The 6,419-nt window shown below is 40.0% G+C and overlaps 1 protein-coding gene across 1 annotated transcript in view; it reads right to left on the bottom strand.

Annotated features, from left to right (window-relative positions):
• Nucleotides 1–6,419, bottom strand: part of LOC104463620 (amyloid beta A4 protein-like) — a gene marked incomplete at its 5' end in the record, with an annotated part of 88,217 nt that overhangs the window by 23,448 nt on the left and 58,350 nt on the right.

Here is a 6,419-nt window from a genome sequence, read left to right as displayed (position 1 = left end):
AATGATAAAGTCAACCTCTCTTCCATTGGGACAGTGCAGGAGAGACACACTGCATAAACAAAGTTACCAAAGCAACAGCTAGAAAAGATCTGCCTTCAGTTAATCCTGGAAATAAAAGGAAGGGATGGGCACGACTTCAAAAGGAAAGCTTCACAGCTGATGTGTCAATTTTACATAATTTTCTGGTTACTGCTTAAAGTGAGAAACCATGAAGATCAAAGAATTGCTGTCTATAGAGTGAAACTACATTCATTACATGCAAACTTTTCCCAGCTGTCTGATCAGAACTGGCAGCAAGAACAGACATGATGAGTGAGTTCTTGCAGCCAGTCTTGATCAATGCTGACTTACAAACCCACTGAATCCTGACTCCTTTTTCCTTTCAGTAGGGGTTTTTCACAGCACTAGATAAAACATTTGAAAAAAAGCACATTTTGAAAATACAATCAGTTCTTAATTCTGATATGCTCCGACTTGTAGACAGTAAATTTGCCTTCTGATTTTTTAAAGAGAAGCAAAGGAGAAACACCACTTTCTACCCAATTGTATGTTTTAAAACTCTTGTACTACTGTACTAAGGCTTTATCAGCTGAAACTTTAGGTTGATGGAGCTCACTGGCATCAACAGAAAATAGAATACGCAAAACTTTCAGACCTGTTTGAGCCATTACCTACTGCCTCAGTTAAGTACAAGCTGAACATATTGGAGAAGTTCATTAAAACATTCAGATTTCTGTCCCCTCTACTTTTATTTTTTCTCTCTTTTGCTCCAATACTGTTGCTGTCCTTATCTACCCAAGTGCAACTGCCAGAAAGAAATAAAATTCAGAAATAATATTTTGCATTGTAGCTTTGAATTTTTTAAATAAGGTATTCTCATTCATTTGAATTTCAGGATTCAAGTATGATCCTTCTGATCAGTGGTAAGGGAGCCATAACAACATAGGAAACCTGACATACGTACAGTTTTCAATCATGAACTGCTCACTGTATTCAGCATCAGAAAAATCACACTAATCTGATGATACTTCTGATTTAAGCAAGGGGCCTGCCCATTATCTTAGGACGTCTCTGCCACTTGCTCAGCATGCCTATGGGTTTGACAAGCAACCTACCACGCTTGTAAGCGACAGCCTGTGTGGCACCCATGCCCTTTGCACACAAGAGATGACTACAATAGCTCCTGCCTCTGGAAAGAAGCAGTAAGTCAGCTTCATAGTAGCCACAGGCTAAAAGTGCATCTGCACATCTGACTTGCTTGTGTTTTCAGAAGGACAAAATTTTCATAGGGCTTGCTGGCCTGGTGCTGCAGAGACAAGCCATCAAACCACTTTCCTTCACAGCAGTTCAGAGTGGCGCCAGCAGACCGTGTAATTGCTTTTCTTACATTATGCTATACAAACCCCAATTTCCATCCTTAACTAAAACCTACAATTTTAAGTATTGCCCTATTTAAATCTTCCATAAGGTTTTCTAATATTGTCAGCACCAGCCCCCAGGTAGGTCAGCAGTAGTTTTCAGTGGAAAGGACTGAAGGGAAGAAACAAGCAAGGAACAACATTACCCAAACTGTTCCTGCAGAACTCTCCTCTGTCGTCCTGGCCCCCACCTCCTCCCTTGAATGCTGAAGGGTTTTATTTCCCTCTCGCTCAAAACTGTGTAACATTACACGTCCACAGCTATGGAGAACTGAGAGACCAGGTTGTGGGTAGCAATAAAAATGGGAGTAGGTGAAGGCAGAAAAGGATGGAGGAACTTTCTGTTGTACTTTAGCATGGATCTGACCTCAGGGTAATGCAGTATTTGTGGAGTTAGGTAAAATATTAATAATGAGAAATTCTTCTTGACATCTATACTTTTGGAAACATTTCACAGGGGAAAAGGCAAACATCACTGGCACATTTCATAATTGGCTGAAAAGTGAAATGACTTGCTCAAGGTCACAAACCAGTTGCAGGACAAAAACTGGAGGCAAAAGCTGAGAGCTAGGGGTCGTCCAAAGCAGGTCATGATTCCAGATGCCAAAGTGTAGCGTGCCCTGCGCAGCACAATACAGAGAAAGGCTGCTTTATGCAGACCCCTGAGCTGCCACCTTTTGAATTTCAGTCGCATTTTAAAACCTGCTTGCTCTTGCCTTCCTATTGATGTATGCCCAAACAGCAGTTAACTCTGAAAATCTTGTCTGTGGGCTTCCTTGCTGCCTGCTGCACTGGACTACACCATCTCACAGCAGAGGATAAAGAGGGAGAAGTTTAAACCTATTACAGTATTTATCAATAACCAAAACTCTAAGATGTACTGTGTATTATTACAAAAACTTTATTCCTTTTGGTGCTCCAGAATCATACTTCTCTTGAACACACTTCCATGTGCACAGAAGTACGCAGAATTAAGATTGAAAATGTATTTTCCAAATAGCCTCATGAAACTAAATTGGTATATACCTGCCTATGCTGACTATGCAGGCTTCATACAGGCTATGCATCCCACCTCATATATAATGCTAGTACATCTCAGAAGAGCATGAGAGAATGTGGCTGCTTCTCTTTTCAAAAATAAAAGAAAGGTGAATCAAAAAGCTCAAAACCTGGTACACACCAGCAGGCAGGGAGAGCTATGTGATGCCTACCTACCTTGAACAGCACTGAAGGGAGTAACTGGCCAAGTCATAAGGGTAACACAGCACATTCACAAAAAATCTCACTTCAGAAAAATACTTTGTCACTAAGGCTAACTGCAACTGCATGGTAAAATACAATGGGTAAAACACTAAACCCAGTTAGTCATTGCCAAAATGCCCAGGGACCTTGGCAGTGTCCGAGCTTCACAGGGTTTTGCCCCCACCTCTAAAGGGGCATTTTTAATTGTTAAAATACAATTTCCTAACAGTTTGGTGGTGCCTTCTGCAGTGTCCTCAGTGGGTATTTTAATTAACCTAATTTGTTTCACAATACGCCAGATATATGTTCAGCCATGGAGGTTGCGTATGTACTGTGTTACCCGGTGCTTTGGCTTAATTTCTGTGGACATTTAGCAGGAACTACCTCAGGGAAACAACAAGGAAGAAAATACATTCAGAAACTACAGATCTATGCTAGACTTTCAGGGTCTTCTTAGTTTTAGGCTATTTTTCTCTCATTCATCAGAAAAAGCAATTTTAGTAGAATAAACTGTTTGCATAGAACTTATCATTTAATCTAAATGTGCAGTTTAGACTGGGAAAATTTAAAATGGAGTTATCAAACCTTGAGATTACATGGCAATGTACCAAACCAATACATTATTAATATCTTTGGGTGAAACCTGGGATTAGATCATGGCCATGGAATAAAAAAGGCATGGGAACTAATGACAAATTTAAGGTACTTTTTGTAGTATTTTAACTTCTTTGCTTATATGCAGAATACTGGATACTTTGAAACAATTACTTAAGGGCTGCATTTCCTTCCACTTTTTCCACCATCACATTTTGGTTTAAGCATTCACTGACTGCTTTGTTAAAAACCCCAATCACTGTGACCGTGAAGGAGGGGATGGGGTCCCAGGTATTAACCCAGCGAGCTCCAGGATCTGTTCAGTTGCCCCTCAGAGGTCAATGGTCCCATCAGAAATTTGTTTTGACTATAATGCAAATTTGCAATGAGGTAAATTATTTACCTGGTGTGCCTTCTCACCACTGAAGAAAACCATTGCTTATACAGTGCAACAACAACAGCTCTCTGCAGCGAGAAAGTCGAGACTCTCATTCTACCGAGAAACCCACCCGCATAAGCTGAGCTGTTAGCACCTTGGATTTGCATTCAGCAGAGTTTTTAAAAAGTTGACTTCAGCTTTAAAACTAGACCAAAACTTTATCAACAACTGAACTTGTAACTTGCTTGCCATCTGAAACTCCTCTGGTAGTCTCTGTTAAATCTGATGAACCAACCACTTAGCAGATTTCTCAGAAACCAGGCGGCTCACATGGAACATGCTGTGATTGTCTTGACAGTACTGAGTACCCTCAGCCCTTACCCAAGTAAATGGGAGCTGAGATGCTCTGTTCTCTGACATTTGCTGGTATGCTCAGCATCTCACAGCAGCAAGAGATGCTGACTATCACTAATAATGCAATGGTTAGTCACTCTACAGTATCCGAGGTTTCTCTAGCACATGATTTTTGAACTTAGACCTTTTCTCATCAATGGTTTGTTAAGCGACAGGAATGACTTGCTCAGTACTGAATAAAATACAAAACCTCCCTGCATACGTGGAACTTTTTGTGTGAAAAACAGACCATGCAAGAAGACCTTCAGTGGAGAGGGAAAGGAAAAAAGAGAAGAAGAAAATCGTGTCAATTGTTATGTACTTCTCGCTACTTCCAAAGCATATTACAAAAAGACAGACACATGTTTTTGGAAGCTATTTAGACAAAAGTCTAGGATTAGACTGTGGCCACAGAAGAAAACAAGCATGGGAAGTGAGGACAAATGGCACACTTAGTCCTGGGTTTCTGAAACAAAGAAGTGGGAGAAAAACACACAGAAAAAATATAAGGCTGTGAAATTCCCCTTTGACACCATGGGCAAAGGTATACAGAAGGTATCTAAAGAGACAAGAAAAGTACTGTAGGCATGATCACATTAACAACATTGTGGTTTGCGTAGATGACAGAGAAGCACAATGAGAAAAAATAAGGACTTGAAGAGGTTTAAGTCATCAAATAATTTCAGTTTCTAACTTTGCAGACTTAAATACTAAAAATGGTTGGCCTAACAGAATTGTTTGCTGCAGTAGCTTCATGACAAATACAATCATGATATTAAAAAAAACAAAAACCCAAACCCCAACAACTTAAAGGCATGAAAATCACAAGATTAAGAAAGTTAAAGCATTTAAGAAGTGCTGCAACAAACCATGTAGTGTGTTAAAATACAGAAGACTGGATTAATAATTAAACAGTATGATATTCAAGGCAGGAGAGTTTTTGTTTCTTATTTGCTGTCATCCATTTTAAAAGGAGAACCACACTCAATATACTTGCCTATGGGAATTTAGTGTCACATTGAGGTATGTACCTTTCATTTTTAAATTCTGGGCTTAGCCAGGTTTCTGAAGGAAAAAAAGGCTTGTGTGATTAAACTGCACCTGTTTACCTAATAATTTCTGAACTTGGTGTCTGAAATCAGTACTTCTTGAAAGCTGGGAGGACAGACTTCAAAAGTAATTAATACCCTACCCCCTGGTTTCATGAAAACAGGCAGCAGATACAGAAATTGATGCTTTGTATGCCTCAGCAATGGGAACAACTGCAGTCCACTGAGTTTGCTCCATCTCTGTCTGCTCTTTTCCTTGGTCCCTACCTGTAGTGCTGACTCCTGGCAGTCTGATTTTAGCCCCACTCCTGAACAGGCTTCCCGTCTCTGCCTCACGGGGTTGACCTTCGCTGAACTCCTAGCCATGTCTTTTCTTTAGCTTGATCTTAGGCTTCTCTGTCTCCTGAGGACGACCTACTTTGATCACAAAATGGGTTCTGACTCCACCGATTTCAGCTGGCACCAACACTAGACCTGGCAGATCCATGTCCACATCCTGTGTTTTGTCTCCCAAGCACCCAGCTGCCCACAGTCACTCACACATCATACTGGAGTGAGACTAACTGTGTAGGGTGGGTCTCAAAACTCATTCTGAGAGCACGTATAGCCTGAAACAGTGGTTTCAAAAAGACTTCTGGAGGATGTTGAAGTCTGTGCAATTTGGCTACAAATCACAGATCCATAAAACACAAACTTCCCTAAAAAAGTAATTCTGGAGCTCCAGCCTCTGTGAATCTACTGCTGCTCTGCAGTAACTAGCTTTCACTATTGTGATTAATTAATCACTGAGTTGAACTGATAAAGAAAACAAACAAAATAGAAGGAACTTGAATGGCGCGAATGAAGTCTCTCAGGTTTCTGATTAATTGGCTCTGGCACCTAAGTAAACTACCAATTCCAGATTACACATAAATTATTAAAGTATTATGCAGTCACTTCAATAAATCAGTCCACGAGCAACATAAAATACTCCTCAGGAGAAAGGTTTTTTCACTGTCCAGCTGCATTGCTGAGTATGCAGGAACACTGCTGCAATACATTCCAGAAAACCAGTGTGTGGGAGAAATAAAACAAATTTTCATGCTAGGATTGTGCGGGATCTGTACTCATGTTCATGCCAGCAAATAAAAAGCTCTTCCTTAACTAAAACACTCATTTCATCATGGCACAAATCTAACAACTTATCTATCTCCCTTAGCTTACTGTCATGTATTTTATAAGATTGTCACTCATAATTCACTGGAATTTATTTTAGTTTGTTTTTAAAGGAAAGTACGCTCAACACTGAAATTTGTTTGTCTAAATTCTAAATTTTAGTCAGGATTTTCTGTTCCATCAAAGAGA

Source organism: Pterocles gutturalis, unplaced genomic scaffold, assembly GCF_000699245.1.
Source record: "Pterocles gutturalis isolate BGI_N339 unplaced genomic scaffold, ASM69924v1 scaffold7723, whole genome shotgun sequence".
Taxonomy (NCBI): domain Eukaryota; kingdom Metazoa; phylum Chordata; class Aves; order Pterocliformes; family Pteroclidae; genus Pterocles; species Pterocles gutturalis.
This window is presented reverse-complemented; position numbering and strand designations above follow the sequence as displayed.